Source organism: Alligator sinensis, unplaced genomic scaffold, assembly GCF_000455745.1.
Source record: "Alligator sinensis unplaced genomic scaffold, ASM45574v1 scaffold681_1, whole genome shotgun sequence".
Classification (NCBI taxonomy): Eukaryota; Metazoa; Chordata; order Crocodylia; family Alligatoridae; genus Alligator; species Alligator sinensis.
In genome coordinates, this window is record NW_005842315.1 from 313,541 (window position 1) to 332,279 (window position 18,739).

The following is an 18,739-nucleotide window of genomic DNA, read 5'->3' on the forward strand; positions in this document are numbered from 1 at the left end:
AATAATTTATTTCATTGTCTTTCCGGGGACAGGAGTTAGGCTGACTGGTCTATAATTCCTGTTTTTTCCTTTATCCCTCTTTTAAAGATAGAAAATACATTTGCACTTCTCCAGTCCTATGGGACTTCTCCCATTTTCCATGAGCTCTCACAGATAATCACTAATGGTGCTGAGATTACTTAAACAACTAACAGAAGCACTCTAGGGTGAACTTCATCAGATCCTGCCAACTCTAATACATCTAATTTATCTCAGTACCCTTTACCCTGTTCTTTCCCTAGTCCAGCCTGTCTACTTATCCCTTTTCTGGTTAATCTTAATTGTTGAGCATCTGATCATAATTAACCTTTTTATTAAAGCAAAAAACCCCAACCAAACAAACAAATCATTGACTCTTTCACCTTTTAAACTGTACTTGAAAAGACATTTTCCATTGAAAAAATGATGAGAAAAAACTGATGCACTGTATTTCTAATCCCTCAAGGTTTACTCATCACAAAAAACCTCCTTACTTCTGCAGTCTTCCCCCTGAACTTTCAGAACTAGGCAACAGCCCCACCAAGATTTACGTGGGCTTAAAATTATGGACAAGGAGTTAGCCACAGATGTTAAAGTTTAGCACGTGCTTTGCTAGATCAGGACCTTCATCCTTAACTTTTAAAGCAGAACAGGTAACTGCTAAGAACACGGCTGCTAAGAACACTGCAATTGGGATGCAAACTTGTTTGTGTTATCAGTTAACTCTCTTATCTTGGACTCAAAAAGTACTTTGGGTGAATCTGTATATACATGTCTGCTAAACCCAGGCAAAAGCCCGTTGCCTCCAATAAGTGCAGCAGTTGGAGAAAGAAAATGGGGATTACAGGAAAAAAAGATACACGTAAAAGAAAAATCACAATTCTCTCTGAATTTTTACCTTACCAATGTTATGGGAAGTGGCTGCTTTTGCAAGAAATGAAAGAGCCCGGGGAAAATTTATCTCTGCGTTCAAATAGTTTGCTTTATGAATAATCATTTCCTCTCGCTTGCTGCATGGTGCTTTCACCCAGCATGCAGAGAGAGAGAAAAATAAATTCAACCAAAATGGAATAGTAAGAACACAAACATTAGCAGGGTGAGGCAGGAGTGCAGAAACGGTTTCTCAGTTTTTCAAGTGGTTGAAGGTCCAGTTCCCTCTTCAACTTCTCAACACAGATACATTTTATTTTATCCTTTCTTTCCACCTTCCATATTGCCATGGGTTAACAAACTCCAGTTTAGTCATCTCAACCAGTTATTGATTGGTTGAGTTAATCATCCTTTATTTTAGGTACGTCTACACACACAGTTCTCAACCTTTTCATTGTCAGGGCACCCCTCCATAACTTTTTTTTTATTAATTTGGTGGACCCCGGTTGAGAACCACTGTTATGATGCCTCCAATTTATTTCAATGCACAGGCGCTGTGTATGTGGGAGTCCAAGGGCCCTGGCTCCCCTCGGGAAGAGGGTAGGGTGACCACCCATCCCTAATTGGGTGGGACAGTCCTGAAATGAAAACAGCAAGTCCCAGTCCCAGCTGCATGACTCTGGGACACCACTTGTCTTGGATTCCTAGTATTGTGCAGGGATCCAGGTTTTCCATTCACTGTGGAAACCACAGCTGCAGGGAGCAGGATACTGGGGGTGCCACGTGTATGTGGGCAGGAATACAGCCCCAGGCAGCGGTGGAGAGCAGCTCCCCAGCTGCCTGCAGGTAAGTCTATGTGGGGGTCAGATTGAGGCCCCTACGGTGAGGGAGGGAGTGGGATGGGGGTTGGGCCTGGGTGTGCTGCCCAGCCAGGGCAGTGCCTGGGGCCAGGGCTGGGGCAAGTCATGGGTGGCTTGCCCAGGGGGCAGGGGGGGAAGGATCTGTCACCCTGCCACTGTGTGCACTCCTGGGGAAGGGGGCACCCCCCAGATTTGTGCCTGGTGTGGGCGCAGATGTGGGCTGCCCACTGTGGCCTTGGGGCTCCCCGTTCTGCTGCCCTGCCCCTGGAAGCCATGTGCCAACTGCGCCACCATGGTGAGGTTCCCCCCGCCCACCCAGCTGCACCAGGGTGGCACTGCAGAGTTGTGCCTCCTACTGGTACTGGCAGGCACCATGGTGGTGCGGCTGGCGTGGGGCTCCCAAGGGGAGGCCAACAGAGTGAGGAGCCCCGAGCCCAGAGTAGGCATCCCACATCTTCCTCTGCCCCCCACCCCCATGGGCTCCACTCAGCTCTGTTCCGGCAATGCTATGGGTTTGGGGGGGGGGGAGGTTGGTGGCCATGTGTCTTGCCCTTCAATTTTGAAAAGGTGCTCACCTTGGAAGAGTGCTATCACATGTCCATAATTGACTGGTAGTGGGGGCCGGGGAAGCACGTGCCCCCCCGAGATTGGCCCCCGAAAGTGGGGCAGTTTTTTTGCTGCATTTTTTTGCTGTGTGGGCTGGTGGCATGTTGGGGTGGGGGAGGCACTAAGACACGGCACAGTATAGGAGTGGATATGGGGCTTTTGGCCTGCCCACAAATTGTGCTCCCCCAGACTCAGGAGGCACCGTCACCCGCGCCCCACCAAAAATAAGTTGATGCCTTTGCTTCAATGGCTTTCACCTGGTAGTGGTGGTGACACCGCAATTGAAAGTGCCCTGCCTGCCTTGGGACTAGGAAGGGCTGTGGCAGATGTGCACGTTCCTATCAGTCCTTTCTGGTCCAACCCCGGTGCAGAGCAGTTCCATCAGGCAGTGGCAAACAGCCTAGAGATTTATCTGTGCATTTCCTGCGTTTCTCCAGACTCCTGCCACCAGCTGGAAGTGTCCCACATGCCCCTGTTTCCAAGAGGAGCATGTGGGATCAGACTGAGAAGGGCGCTGTTGCCAGCATTAGGCTTAGCAGGTAACCCTAATGCAGGCAGGAGTGCCTGCTTCTACTGCGGCTGCGTCCTGATCAGGGTCTGCACAAGATGCAGTGGTTGCAGTGCCGGTACACTGGCAGCCCTAAAAGAGTCTTGCAGCAACTTGGGGTCCTGGGGCATCTTAGCTGAGTGAGAACCACTGGTCTACACTGTACAATACAGTACACAGAAACACATGAGCTAGCTCAAGTGCTAGAAAAAATCCAGCACAGAGCTCACTGTGGGCTAATTTCCTCTGCTCCAGGCTGTCACAGTTCAACTGTTTCAGGTATCTGTGCTAGCTCAGGTATGCAGTGACCTTTTCTGTTTTACACCTTCAAGTCCTCCAGCTATTCATTAGCTGCATGGCCCTCAGAGCATCATTTCTTAAAGATGAATTGCAAAGTAAGTCTGAGCACTGCATTAAGGTCCAGAATTTTTTACAACCCTCCCCCTACACTAACCTTGCTCAAGCCCCAATTCAGCCATGGTGCATAAGCACATGAATTGAGCTTAAGGGAACTACTCATGTACTTGAAGCAAAGCATATGCTCAAGTCCCTTGCTGAATTATAGGGCTTCTGGCCACACGTCACACTTTTATCTCACAGTCTAAAAAGGCAGCACTTCTTACTATGCTGCATGCCAGCTAGTTGGTATTGCACACCTACTGCTGTGCGTACTCTTCATTTTTCTTTTCCCATTTTACTGTTTATAAAAACTGTACTTTAAATCAAAAGATAAGAAAAGTTGCACCAATTAAGATATAAAATAACTGTCTGTCCTATGATTAGCAATTATTTGTCAATCAGCAGTGAATCATCTCAGGCTAGGAATTTATTTCATAGAGGGTTGTTCAAAGATAGCCTGGATCTCCAATATAGCTGTGTGATGGGAAACCATGATTCTTCTATAGTGCTAAATAAAATGCTTAGATAAATAAATCAAGTTGTGTTGTATATCAGAGTCGTAAGTGTATATACAGACCTATGCTATTCTCACCCTGTTCAATTTGTTAAACTTTGTCTTCTATTCTTTCCTCATTTTGTTCCATTAGCAGTGCCCCAGGTGGATAAAGGCTGCATTTTGTAAGGAATGCGCTAATACTGGTGTTCTCAATGCCTTACCTCAGCACAGCTACAGAGATGTAAAGTCTCTACCCAGACCACAATCAGACAGGATCATTTCCAAGCCAAAACCAGAACAGTCCTGAAGGTGGAGGTTAGGAACCAGAAATGAAGGCCATTGGAGGGAAGGGGCTAATAGCACTGGAATATAGGAACAGACTAGATCAGAAGGGACCTTCTGTGTCACTGAGCCCAGCCACCACTTGTTTGGCCTTTGGAATAGGTTCTATGAAAGCCAATGAAGGATTTTTGAGTGAGCATTAGATGATCCAGTCTGAGCTTCTGCATATCTCATACCACCTCATTTCATTATTACCCCAATATTCAGCCCAGTAACTTCTGCTGATAGTTCTGAGCACCTGAACACAGGCCATGACATTGTTTGCTTCCCTTAGCGTCCCATCATGAAGACTTGCTCAATAAGTGTCCCCCTCAGCCCTTGCCCCTGGTCAGTGGCATAGGTGGGACTAACAGCCAGAGACTCCTGGCTCTCCACTCTGCTCTCCTCCCCCTTGGAAGAACACAGGGAATTAAGCAGCAATATTTCAGATGCTTCAGTCACTGACGCCAATGTAAGAATCATGGTAAATGAAGGAAGATCCATTTTGCTCGTTGCCTGAATGGAACTACTCGTACCGTGGAACAGAGCTGGCCTCAGGACAACGCGTGAGGGGCACATACGGCCCAGTGACTGCAGGTCGCAGCGGACCCCGAGGCCATCACAAGATGGTTGCGCAGACATACACTGAGATGCTGGTCTGGTCCCAGGCAGCAGGGCCAGGAGGCTGTGGGGGCAGCAGGAAGAGCTGCCCACACAGGAAGCCTAGCTCCAGTGGCAGGGCACCGTCGCCCAGTGCTGCTTGTGAGGGGGGGTGCTAGGTGCCACAGCTTGGGCTCCAGCCCCAGCAGGTAGGTGATGGCAAAGTGCTTGGTGCACAAGCTGGGACTGCTCAGCCACGCCGCCTTCTCGCTGGGTATCGTCACCTTGCCTTTGGCCCAGACCTCAGCACACTTCCCCTTGCCCGTCGTGCTGCCTGGCAGTGTCCACCACCTTTTTATCCTGCTGTCCCAGCCAGCCAGCTCCAAGCAACTCTGGGCATGGCTGGGGTTGGGGGGGGGGCAGGCCCCACTGCCCAACCCCCAGGATCAGTTGCTACTGAAGTGTCCTGATGGCTCCTGCCTGGCATGAGCAGTGAGGCAGGGCAGGGCAGGGCATGTGTGCGAGATGCCCCCCTGATGACGGCACCCTGGGCAGTTGCCCACACTGCCCACCCCTAAGGCTGGCTCTGCTGTGGAAGTGTCTGGAGGCGTGTGTTGTGCAGTATGACACAGGTTCACATTTAAAGATGTGGTGATTGAGAAAGAAGAATTGGCACAGCCAGGGTGGGAACTTATCAGCTACTCCACATATGCGTGCTCTTATCCTGTGGTACATGTTAGGCGACTTGTCCCTCAATCATTATCCCCTTGTGCAGGTGGGAAAGCTCAGGCACTTGAAAAGCAAAAATAGTTTGTGCTTCTCAGTGTATACAAGCTCAAATGGAATGGTCTTGCCATGACTGAAAAGCCTTTTGGACACTTACTAAGATCCAGGCTAACTTGCCTGAAGACGCATTAGCTAGGCTAGTGTTAAGTGCTGCCAGCTAACTGACTGTGTCAGAGCAGGGACAGACAGGTTAAATGACATGTACAGGGTCACAGATGGAGTCACAGATCTTGTATCAGCCCCTCAGCCTCTCCACTTCCTATACAGCTCTAAATACGGACTGTGCAATAAGGGCATTCCCCTAGGACAGGAGAGCCTTGCGTATGGCTCCTGCTTCCCAGAACTGTTTATGCAATTTGAAATAAACAAGTCATCGGTTGAAAACAGAAATAAACCTGGCAGGAACCACCAGAACTCAGTCCTAAGCACTAGATTAAAAAGCCAGGTGTTATCTACTTCCTTCATGCCCCAGAACTCTTGCATTCTGGACCAGCTTCAATTGGAAGAGAAGTGTGCGCCCTCTCACCAGGACTGGGCTGTAGCCTTGGGGCAAGAGTGCTCTTCTGGGAAGCTGGTCATTAGGATTCAAGTCCCCTTTGGGCGATGGAGGCCTAGAGCTCAAACCTCCTGCAGTCCAGGTGAATGTTTTATTTAGGCAACTGAACAAAAGCTGGATGGCTTCATCCATATATAAGGCTTTTAAAAGAGCAACTAGGTGTTGTGAATAGCAAATGAACAGAGGCACACCACAGGTAGCTTGAGGCTTTGGTGCATCCTATTAGCTACCTCTGAGTGCCTCTGGGTTTTCTGAATTGCTTTCTGGAGGCACATACTACTTCTCACTCTCTCTGTACAGTACCTAACAGAAACCTGAACAGTCTCTGAAGCCTTCTCCAGTGACTCTGTGGGGATGCTCAATGCCTACTAGGCCATTTTAAAATCTCCTTCCTGCAGCCATTCAAATAGTAGGCATAGTCCTAGCAAAGTTTAGGTGTATACAGAACCAATTTTAATCCTGCCCTAAGACTGTACCCATGAGGAATGAGTGTGGATTAAACTGGGAGTTGCAAATTCACACCCTAGGTTACTCTGCAGTCACTGCTGCTGCTTTCCAATGTAACTGGATGTGTCTACACATTAATTAATGTGCCATAGTTATAGTTCATTAAGTTTAGTACTTGCACAACTAAGGACTAAATCAATATCCAGTGACTGGTGCTACCGTGCAGCAGTGCTGGCGCACAGGTTTTTACAGACAGATGCTAACTGTGCAGTAGCTTAATATTTACTGTGTAGTAGCATATTAGCATGGGTTTACCCGGCACACTACTGCACAGTGTTATTAGGCTACAATGCAGTTAGCGTCTCATGTAGATGCACCCACTGGGTCTGTAAAGCAAAATTTTTTTCAATCAGATAAATGCAAAATGTTACAGTTAGGATTTCATTCTATATTTTGCTATATTCAATGTAAAATAAATACATGTTTAAACAGCAATGGACAGGTACTTGCAAAGGCCTCAGTTCAAGATTTAAAAACTTGGGCTATTACTAGTGCCTTGGTAAAGTAAGAGGCTACATCTCTGCCCTGCTATACAGGTTTTATTATGTGACTGACTCCTGAAATAGAAATACAGAACCTTGATATTTGGTCCTGGCAGGGAAGTAAGAAGCAGATGCCATTTTTAACTTCATTGTGTAATTGTTAAAAATATAAGCAAGGTTGTTTTTTTAAAACAAACAAACAAACAAAAGAACGGCACTACCTCCGTTACCAACCACCATTTCAGAACAAGCAAAACTGAAAGACGCCGAAATGCAGTTCTATTCCAGTTATTTACATGGATTCTTTTATTTCATTCATTTTTTCAGGGAAAACATCGTTTTCACTTTCTGGTTCTCATGCACTAGGCCTAATAATCCTCCAAACTGTGCACAGGAAAGCTTTGTGAAACAAACAAACAAAAATATTAAGCATAAATATTCAAAGAGCAATGAGTTAACCTCCCCCGCCCAATAAAATCTAAATATTAAATTAAAATTACAAGACAATGTTGCCTTTAAATATTGTGCTGCAAGTTATGTTGGTAGTTTCAATTTGCTTGTGTATCCTGCTATTTTAGGGCCCAGATAGTGACAAGAGAGAGTATATTACTGACTTGACCAGGAAAAGACCACCAGAATATTTCAATCAGATTTGAGTTTATGAAGAAACCATTTCATCTCCCACTCTGAAAGCAAGAGAAGAATGTTTAAAAAAATGCAAAGATCCCTTTTCCCTCCCAAAGAATTTGAGGAACTTACTTGGGTTACAAAGTCCCTGACTCCATCTAAACTGAACATTGTGCTTTATATTATCAGACCTAAAATAATAAAATAATCAGTTTTATTAAGACACACTTTTACATTTTGAGGACATATTCTATATAAATACACACTAGAAACACAACTGATTTTCATAATTAAATGCTGATAGCTGAAATGTAGCTCTTATTATTAAGCAGGTAAATGTTAATGGCGTATTTGAGGGTGAGAGGAGGCCCTTTGTGTTAAAACTGGGATGGAAAAAAAAAAGTTAAAAAACCCCTGGATTTTTAAAATGAACTTCTCTCTCTCTGTCTTTTTTAAAAGCCCATTTAAATGTATGTATTTGAAATGATGGTAACCTGTATTAAAGCCTACATTTATTACATGCTATTAAAATAATTCAAATAAAGCCAATATTCAACCACTACATATTTACTGCCTAGGTATTAAAGAAAGTCAAACTGCTGAGCCAATGTCAATCACTGGCTATGTATCTAGAACCAGAATTTTTAAGTGCTAAACCAGCTTTTGACAGCAGTTGCCTTGTTTGTAGATGCAGAGAGAATATTGTTTTTCATTTCAGTTTGACTTAGTTCAGCGCAATGCCTAGGTCATTCAAAGTTGATAAACCACTTGGGAGTTGAAAATGCAGGAGGGCTCACTTTCCACTTAAAAGACATGAACAAGGGAGCGTGAGCTGGTGAAACCCACTAGATCTAAAATCTTAAAGGGTTTGATGTCACAGAACAGTGAAGTCAAGTCACTGAGAACAACGAGAACTTCCTCTTAATACATTAGCTGGTTTGAAATACCAAACATGTTTTGATAAACTTACTGTTTTTCTTATGCATTGAGCACATTTAAGGTAGTTTTATTTAAGTAAGAACATTTCTAACAGTTGTTTTCATGCATTTTAATTGATTTCTCATTTCCATCCAAATGTAGTTTGACACAAATCATGACTAAAAGAATTAATCATCATCTAGAAAATAAGACATGCGTCATTCACCATTCTCCAGCATAACAACAAAAAGTTATTAAAAAAAAAAAAAAAAAGAATCAGAATAAATCTACGTAAAGCTATCAGATTGCTGAAATAAAGCTGTATAGATATAGCACATCTCGTGATTAGGATAAAAGCACTTCATTATACCAAACACTGATAAATCATCCTGTATTTAAGAAATCATATTAAAATACAAATATAAAATAAGACTGAAAGAGATGATTTAAATCAAGGTCTCCTACTTGATTATTTGTACAGCATGACTAAAAAGGGTAATTTGGACTACTCAGATATATATCAAGCTCTTTAGTTTGAATGTATGTGGATTGTCTACACACAGATGTATCAGCTTAATTTTTTGTCAGGGGAGCAGTGACATGGTTTGTAAAAGGAGAGGCAAGACGGCGAAATCTAGTCTCATTATTAAATTAACACAAGTTAAATCAGTTCAGGATGAGACTGGGGTGTGGTACTCAAAGAGAATGCTTATGAGAGTGTCCAAGTTTAGCATAAGAAAATAGGCAGACTGTGGGAACCTCCTGAGAATAAGATGCATCTGTTGTTGAAGGCAGCCTTGCAAAATTTTACTGGCTCACTTGCCTGGGGCGAGTAATTTTTCTTGACAGCCAAGTACAATATTAGCTTTATCACCACCATCAAGCTAAGGGTGGGTGAGAATATTTTGTGCCTAGATTAATAAATGTTCATGAAGATTTTGCAAGCCTGGTTTATGGGAATAGACTCCACTTTTTAAGAAAAGGATTAAAATCAAATGAATGCTAGTCTACGTTTCTTTTAAACTGCGTGCTACAGAAGTGCTATTTGGTATGCAATCAATACATAATTTGAAGGGGGGGGAATCCTGCTTTTAAAATTCAGAGCTATTTGCATATCCCTGCACAATTCAGGTTTTCTTGGAAACTGAAGGAGGAGTCTGAAATTATTGTTCTTTTGTTTGAATCCTCCATTGGGAAAGGCAGCACACAACCAGCAACCACTGTGCTTTGAGGCATCATGAAGCATTAAAAATAAAGATTTCTCTCTTCCTTCATTTATACATTAAATACCAAAACTGAATGTAGGACAAAGGCAAACTTTTAAGATGGACTCTGTTCTCCCCTAGGCACTGACTGAGTTAATAAAAACAAATATCCAAATGACTTTGCAACTCCATGGCTTCCACTTGCACACTGAATTCTGCTATTTATATTTCACAGAAACCCGCCTCTACTGGATACTGTTAGACGCATCAACTCCATTAGTGGAAATTATTGTGTACGATGAAGATGAAGCATACATTTTCATTTTAATATTGCTTTGGAGGGACAAATATTTTCAAGTAAAATGGCTGAACGAGCTTTTCATTTTGGTGCTCTGGCTAGAAGTTTCTGATTTTTTTTCCTGCAAAACAGCACACACAGGTTAGCCTAGGCTAGGGACCCCATTCTCCAATGAGCTTCTGCACTGAGGCAGTGGGTGCCCAGCAGCATTGGGACTTAAGTGCTTACAGGTCCCCAGACAGACTGTCCCCGAATGACAAGTACTAAACATCCCTTATTCCACAATATAAGACCTGTATGCACCTACATCTCCCCACTGCAGCAGATCACAGATGACTTCAGCTGAAACAGGCCCAAAGATATTAAAATATATACAGATATTAACATATAAACAGGCCCAAAGGTATTAAAAAAAATATTTGGGAAATGTTAAAGGCGACGGCCACGGAGGAGGGGGGAAGGGGTATGGCAATTTTGCTTTATTATCATCTGTGCTGTATCATCATGCCTTAGGGGTAGGACTGGGTTTGTTTGTTGGTTTTGATTGAAAAAGACTTCTTAAATCTTAAATTATTCTTATTAAAAATAGAAATGCCAGGCATATTACTCAGGCCTCATTTTCCTTGTTCTGTCTGAAGGACTCGAAGGACTGGAGAATGGAGGGAAGAAAGTTTGTCAGGAGTGTGAGTTTAATTAGTGCTTGTTAACTAAAAAAAAAAAAAAAAAAAAAAAACAACCTCTCTCCAAGTTTTAAATAGCTTAATTGAAAGTCTCTTTCCTTCTAAAATTGCTCGGATTTCAATTCTGCATCATATTTAAACCTCCTCAGCTCTCTAGTCATCCATGACATCCTTCAGCTAAGACCAGGTGAAATAAGATAGCCGAAGCAACAAGCTAGTGAAAACTGGATAATCAGGCCATCTATGTCTCAAAAAACCCTCCTGCACATTTTTCCCCTTTGTAGGGCATCTTTATACACATAAAGACAAACAGACAGACAAACACATGCTTTAAACAGATGCATCACATAAGACCTAATGCTGGAAAATGGTCCATGAGTGACAATCCTCTGGACCTCAGGAAGCCCCAGTGACTGCATACTGAAACTCTGTCTGGGTAGAGCCCTCCTGAGCTGTTGACCTTGAATATCCAATCCTGCAAACACTGCTGGACCTAATGCAGTTATGCCCCAGTCCTAGGAGAGGATGAACATGGACAGGTTCCTTGTGTCTGTGCACATGACCTCTGGAAGAGGGTCTTATCTAGCAAGTTCTTTGGGGCATGAATCTCATCTCTATACTTCTGTGAAGCTCTTAGCACTTTAGGGAGCTGAAACAGCAATACAAATTCAAACCAATAATATGAACAAATAGTGAAAACAAGGATACAAGTTCTAAACCAACAATAAACCCCCCCCCACAAGATCCTAATGTTAAGGTTTTAGTTGTAAACTGTACTCTTACTGACATTTGCTAGGTGTTTAGTTACGGCCTGTAAAGGGCTTTGAAGATTCAGAGCATTGACTGTGGGGCACTTCCATCATGATGGAAGTTTCAAATGCAAAGTTTGTCTCTGCCCTGATTAAGGTCTCATCTGTACTTGAGTAACGCTGGCTATGCCAAAAAGAGAAGAAAGGTGCTGTGAATGTCAAGTTGCTAAACCCACAAGGCCTGACACTTCCTTCGCTGCTCTAAGCCCTGAGACTTGTCTGAACCATGACTACAACTGTGGATCTGTACAGCAACACCCTCAACTCCTTCTGACATCAGCAGACGTGGAGCACGTGTGCGACTGGTCTCTGCTTGATGCCATTTTGCTACATGAACATGAGACTGAATTAAACCAAACACTTTTACTGATGAATTTATACAATATCAGAAGTCAGTTTTTTTTGAGGTGAAGCATAGTGTACTCAGTGCTGCTCTCAGCCATGCTGCAGTCCTTTTTACATTTTATTTCAACATAAAAAATAGGTGAGAAGAATCTCCGAGGGAAACCTGACTGGTAAAGAGTGTAAGATTTACAGTTCTTTTGCTTCACATTTTGGACAGGCACATTCAGCAACTGGAGGTCAAACTTTAAAGAGAGATGTTGGCAAAACTAAATTCATATTAAAAAAAGCCTTTCCCTGTATCACCAATCCCACCTGAGAGATTGAAAAGATATACAGGGTTATAAAATACACTTTCATAGAATACTCCTTTTGGCCACTTCTCCCCACCTAAGCATTTTGGTTCCCCTTTTGTTGGCGACTAGCTTTCTGGTTCTCACAAGATAGTGTGATGCTGTTGTATTTCTAACAAATGCTGGGAGTGCTGTGCCTCACACGTCAGTCCCTGCCTCCATAAAACCAAAAACTGTTTAATTGGATTTTACTAGTTTAGTGTCAAATTCCAGTTGGCAAAAATTTTCCAATAAACCAGAGATCTAAAATGGTGGAAGACAATCTCTGGAGATCCAGCTGGTCAAATGGAATGGAAAGGTGTACGGCATACACCAGCAGATGGCTGTTCAGCCCAACATTTATATATAAGGAACCTGACAGCAACCTGGATGGTGTCCTGTCTCCCCAAAGCCAAGACATGGCACATCACTAGATTGGATAAGCTTCTGAAGTTGATGCACAAGGATCTGATGCTGGTGGTGCATGTATTGATGGGATATCTCACAGCTTTACAGACCACTTCAGGGAGCTTAAAGGAGAGGAACATCCAAATTAACTTCTTGGAGACTTTTCTTATCTCATGAACAAAGGAAAACAAAAGACACAAGGTTGTTTGGCTTGATAGGGTGTAGGATTTGGGGTTTGATAGCATTAATCCAGCTTCTGTGGGGAAAGGGGGCCTGCAAGTTCAGGTGATTTTCAGTTCAGCAGAAGGGGAACAAGTCTAAGGACAGGATACGAAGAGAAGAAATTATTTAATTGCTTATGTGCTAATGTTAGGAGCCTGGCTAAAAGCAAAAGGAAGTGGAATTGCTCATTTATGAACATAAATTCAATATAGTAGATATTACTGGAACCTAATGGGCAAGACTCTACTGACTGCAATGCTAAAAAAAATAATCAATAGTTATAAGCTGTTTTGGACAGGTTGAATGGACAGAAGATAAGGGGTGGACTTCTGCATCAAAATGACATTACCTGTTTCCAAGTCACTGGGTGAGTCTATACGAGACGCTACGTTGCTGCAGCAATGCGCTACAGCGACGTAGCATCAGTGGGCACAAACCATGATACTGCAGCTACATCGCTGTAGTAATGCGCTCCCTTGCTATAGCACGTCACTAGACAGACGCAGCAGCTAAAAATAACCGTATGCTGCCGGCACAGCACAGTAACAACGGCACGGTAGGGGCACATGCAGATGTGCCCACTGACAACTTGAAAGTAAATGATCCTGAATGCTTTCGGATCAGCTTCCTAATAGATGAAACACATTATGTCTGCCACAGACCACCAAAATACATTAGAGAACAAGATAGCTGCTTAAGAAACAGGTTATCTACAATTCATAGGAAAAAAGCAGTGTTATCAAGGGGAACTTCAAGCTGAGTGATGTATGGCGGAAGTCTCAGACTGTTGGTAACTCAACAATTCACAGAATTTCTAAAAAATTATAGATGATAATTTTATAGCACAGAAGTCTTGTACCCAACAGGAGGGAATTCTGTGATAGAACCTCATCTCGACAGATAACGATGAACTGATCAAAGAAAAAAAGAAATTAGCTGTGGCTTGAATACAAGTGATCATGACTTGATTATTCTGTTTGCCCGATAAAATGTAAAGTCTTAACCAGTAATACACAGGTGCACATAATACAGCCTGGTACTTTAAAAGGGCCAATTTCACACAGCTTTAAAATAATTATGAGTCTAACCAGTCAGGAGAAAGAATTCAAAATATTAATGATAACCAAGAAATGTTTAAGAACATTTCACTAAGTGCCCCTTAAGCCACAAAGAAGGCCGTACTGCTTACAGATGCAACCTAGTTTAGAGGTGAAAACAACTATAAACATTTTATTAAAAAAAAAAAAACTAGAAACAAATAAAATGAATGGAAGAAATGGGAAGTCAATAGTAGCAAATATAAGGCAAAAACTAGGAACTGCCAAAATGTGACAAAAGAAACAGAAGGAGCCAAAGAAGAGGAAAACTTTTGTTTTAAAGTACTGATGGCTAGATTGACATTTCAGTTACAGAACAGAAAAGGGAGAATAAATACTCAGTAAGTGTTTCTGTTCCGTGGTTGGACAAAATCCAGATGGTATACATATCATATGATGAAATCCTCTGTAGTCCAAAAGCAATTAAGGAGGATTTTGAAGAGCAGCTACTAAGGATGCGTTAAAACCAGAAGATCTGGACAACTTGCACAGAGTTTTTAAAAGAGCTGGTCAAGAGACTCTCTGGCCCATTAATGCTGTTTTTCAATAGATCTTGGAACACTGTGGAAATGCGAGAGGACTGGAGGAAAGCTAATCTTGGAGCAATACTTTCAAATAGTGAATGGGCCAGCCCAAAAAGTACAGGACTGGAAATGTGACATTAACCCTGAGCAAAATAATGGAACGACTAATACAAGCTCTGACTGATAAAGAATTAAAGAAGGCTATTATAACTAAAGTCAGCCAACATGGGTGTATGGAAGAGATGGTATTGTGTCTAATACAATATTTTTGATCAGATTACCAGTAAGTTTGTTTGATAAAAGTAGGAGCACTGAAGTAACTGATTTCTGTAAAGCTTTTGACTTGATGCCATATCAAGTTTTAATTAAGGAAATAGAAAAATACAAAATTCACATGGCACACTTTAAATGGATTAAAAACTGGCTAACCAGTAGGTTTCAGAATGCATTATAAGAAAGCAGAAACTGATGACCAAGTTGCCAGTGGGGCCCATGAAAGTTAGTTCTTGGACATGAACTATTCTATATTTTTAACAGTGACCTGGGATAAAAAGTTCTTATTGGTAACGTTTGAATATGGGGAAGTGGTAAATACTTAGGATTCTCAACCAGGGTGTGGGGCATCCTGGGGTGCAGTGAGATCCTTTCAGGGTTGCCGCAATAATAGCACTATTAAAATGTACAAACACCTACAGATGATTCACAAGATAAACCCAGAGATTTCAAACAGGAATCCATAGTGCCAAAAACATTTTGACCTGTTATGGTCTTCCTGAGTTCTTTGCAGCAAAAGATTTGCTCTGTTATTTTTCCATACTCCAAAAACAAGTGAAATCTAAGAGCCAGCATTTTTCAAGGGGTGCCTTGAGTCTACTAAAGTTGAGAACTGGCTTACATGATACGAAGCAGTGACTGGAGGGGGGGCGGAGCTGGGATCTTAAGTTGAACATGAACCCACTTTGCAATACTGTAACTAATGGTCCTCAGATACACCAGCAGGGGAATTAATGCACAGGCATAGGGAGGTTATGTTGCATATGGATTTGGTGCCAGTGAGAACACCAGTGACATAAGATGACCAGTGTGCACAATGGGAGAAAGAGATTGAAAAACAGGAGAGGATTCAGCAGTCATGAGTTCATTAAAAGACTGGAAAACATAATTTATTGTGAATGAAAAGATTAATAAGCAACTTCATCAGCTCCTACTGAGGAACATAAACATCTGATAGTACATGGCTCTTCAGTCCAGCAGTGCAGGTTAAACAGGATCCAATAGATGGAAGTTGGAGTTAGACAAAGACCGTAGACATAATTAAATGAGCATCCAATATGCCTTAAGAGTGAGAAAATGATCAGAGGGCAAGAGAACAAGCCTTATGAAGAGAGGCTACGAGCTATGGGACGCTTCAGCCTGGAGAAGTGCAGGCTCAGGGGTGACCTGGTGGCAGCCTACGTGTTCATAAGGGGTGTACATCAGAATCTGGGGGAACATCTGTTCACCAGAGCACCCCAAGGGATGACAAGGTCCAATGGTCACAAACTCCTGCAAGACTGTTTTAGGACATAAGGAAAAACTTCTTTTCTTTACTGTCTGAGCCCCCAAGGCCTGGAACAAACTACCCCCAGAGGTGGTGCAAGCACCTTCTCTGGACACTTTTAAGAAACATTTGGATGCTTATCTTGCTGTGATCCTTTGACCCTAGCTGAATTCCTGCCCCTTGGGGAGGGGGCTGGACCCAATGGTCTTACAAGGTCCCTTCCAGACCTAATGTCTATGAAATCTATGAAAAATTAACCACTGAACAACTTACAACGAGTTATGGCACGTTTAGAAATCAAGACTGTATTTTTTTCCCCCTCAAGGACACACGTTCATTTCAATAGATCAGGGGTGTCAAACCCATTTGGCCCCATGGGCACTTGCTTTGGCTGTTCTGGGACTGTGCCGCATGTGGCACCCATGCTGGCTGAACTGGGTGCGATACGCATGCTACACCTGATTCAGCCAGTCTGGGCCAGATACCCCGAGTATCGGAGCAGCTGCTGGAGTGATGCAGTCCCAGACTACCCAGAGCAGTCATCATGGGTGCTGGATCTGACATGTGGTGGGGGAAGGGGAGGAAGGTCCGGGACCATTTCTACGTGGGGCCAGTACTGGGGATCAGATGTGGCTCAGCAGGCTGTATCTTTGACACCCCTGAAACAGACTGTAGTTCAGGGAAGTCCCCTGGCCTGTGTTACCCAGGAGGTCAGATGTCTGAGCATAACAGACACTTCTGGCTTTATTAGTCTATTGGCCTGCTTTTTTAAAAAAAAAAAAAAAGATTTTTTTGCCATTTTAGGTGCTGTTGAATCCTTCTAAATAAAACAAACTATGCCTCTCCACTACCAGTGTGCTTTTTACATTCCTCTTCCTGCCCCCTTTAAAGGAAGATTTAGATTTAATTTCACAGCTCCTGTAATGAAATTCATTTGAATGATAAAAATGATACATACTCTCTCGATACTTCCAACATGCTCTCTGCATACTATCACTACCTTTAAATGTAGCTATCTATTTTTGCTTGCAAAACCATTTATATCCCAAATGGCTTTTCTTTAAACGGCATTCATTGCTCCATCATCCAGGTGAATATTCACCCTCTTGGAAAGGTAAAGTACTCAGAGAGGAAGTGCAGGTACCTACCAGTTAGTGTTCACTATTGCAGGTGTTCTGACTGGGGCAGAGGCCCAGAGCCCTTTCCAATTATGTGCTTTATGGGCAATGCTTTGGCTCTCCAGTGCTGTACATCCTGATCCGGGGGAGAGTGGAGCAGCAGCACGCAGCCCTGGGTATCTGCCGCAGGGGGGGAGGGAAGAGAAAGTAAAATGACATGTTCAAAAACTCTGCTCGCAAGCATTGTGTCCAGTCTCTTCAAACAATAAAATGTGAGATGAGTGTTAAGATGATGCAAGGAAGCTCTAAATCTACTACCGCCTGATCCCTTGGCCACAAGTTGAAGTGTCAAGCCCTCAAAAGGAAGCCCTGCACCCTGTCAAACACTGTCTCTCTCAAATCAAGAGAAAAGAAAGTTGTTTCCATCTGACCAGTCCCATTTTCCTCCATCCTGTTTGTGAGAACCAAAGACATACCCGAGCTCCTCGCTTCACAGCTGGAGGTGGGGGTGAGGAGAAAAAAAAAGCCCTTTATTCCTCATCACCACTACTTTTGACCCTAATCTTTAAAAACAACCTCCTCCCCTCACACCAAGGGGTTTGCAGCATCCCCTGAAGAGACTTCACATTTTTTGCAAAAGGAATCATCTGAATTGGAGAGAGGACCTCAGGGCCCTTCCTTTCAAAGTTGCAATCGGTGCTTCGCTCCCGCCCCCATCCAGAGCCCCCAACACCCCCAAAGCACCCCCAGACACGTAGGGCCTTCCCCGCACCGAGGCAAGGGGAACAACCACAGCTCATCAGCTGCAGGCGAACAAAAGGGAGGCGAAGGGTGGGGAGAAACACACGGGCAACCCTCCCACCTCCAAACCCCGCTGTGTCTACTGGGGAGGGTGAAGGCGCAGCCCTTCGCCCCTCTCTGGGGGCAGCGCTGCCCAGGGCTTGTCCCTGCCCCGCTTGCCCTGGCCTGGGCTGGGCTGCCTTTTCTTTTCGGTACCTTCCCCCACAACTAAGCACTGATCCTGAAGTGGAGGGGAGCTGTGCACCCTCCCTCCCCCAAACCTTTCCTCCATATTTCCAGGGAGCAGAGCACACATTGCAGGGGGAGAGCCCTGCACACGCTGCAGCGGGAGAAGCGGTGGAAGGAGAGGGATGCCCGCGGGGAGGGGATGGAGGGGACCCCCCGCCGGCGAGGAAGAGCCACATCCCTACCTCGCCGCGCTGCTGCCTCCTCCTCCTCTCACTGCCTCGTCGCCATCTTGCATTGCAAAAACTACTGCACTTTTTTTTGGGAGGGGGGTAAGTGAACTGTGAACTTTGAACTTGGGCAGCCCTGGACAAGCATCCCCCCCTCCTCCCAGGCGCGCGCAGGTGGCAGCTGGGCTCCCTCTCGCCTGGGATGCGCAGCTTGCTGCTGCCCTGGCAGTGCGGGAAAGAGGGGAGCACCCGTGTGTGTGTGTGTGTGTGCAAGGGGAGGAGCTGCTGGGCCGTGCAAAGGCATCCTCCTCCCCTCCCTGTGAAGCCGGTTCCCACCATTTGTAAAGCGGGCACAACACACGGCTGCTCCGCGAT

The 18,739-nt window shown here is 44.0% G+C and overlaps 1 protein-coding gene across 7 annotated transcripts in view; it reads right to left on the bottom strand.

Annotated features, from left to right (window-relative positions):
* ZHX1 (zinc fingers and homeoboxes 1) overlaps window positions 1-18,612 on the bottom strand; it is a 41,020-nt gene extending 22,408 nt beyond the window's left edge. For all 7 annotated transcript variants that reach the window (XR_001358417.2, XR_003095181.1, XR_001358416.2 and 4 more), the window contains exons 1-2: window positions 18,380-18,612; window positions 17,199-17,348 (exon numbers count right to left, since the gene is read on the bottom strand). The gene's annotated coding sequence lies outside the window, so the exon portion shown is untranslated. The remainder of the gene's footprint in view (window positions 1-17,198; window positions 17,349-18,379) is intronic.
* Window positions 18,613-18,739: the final 127 nt, after the last annotated feature.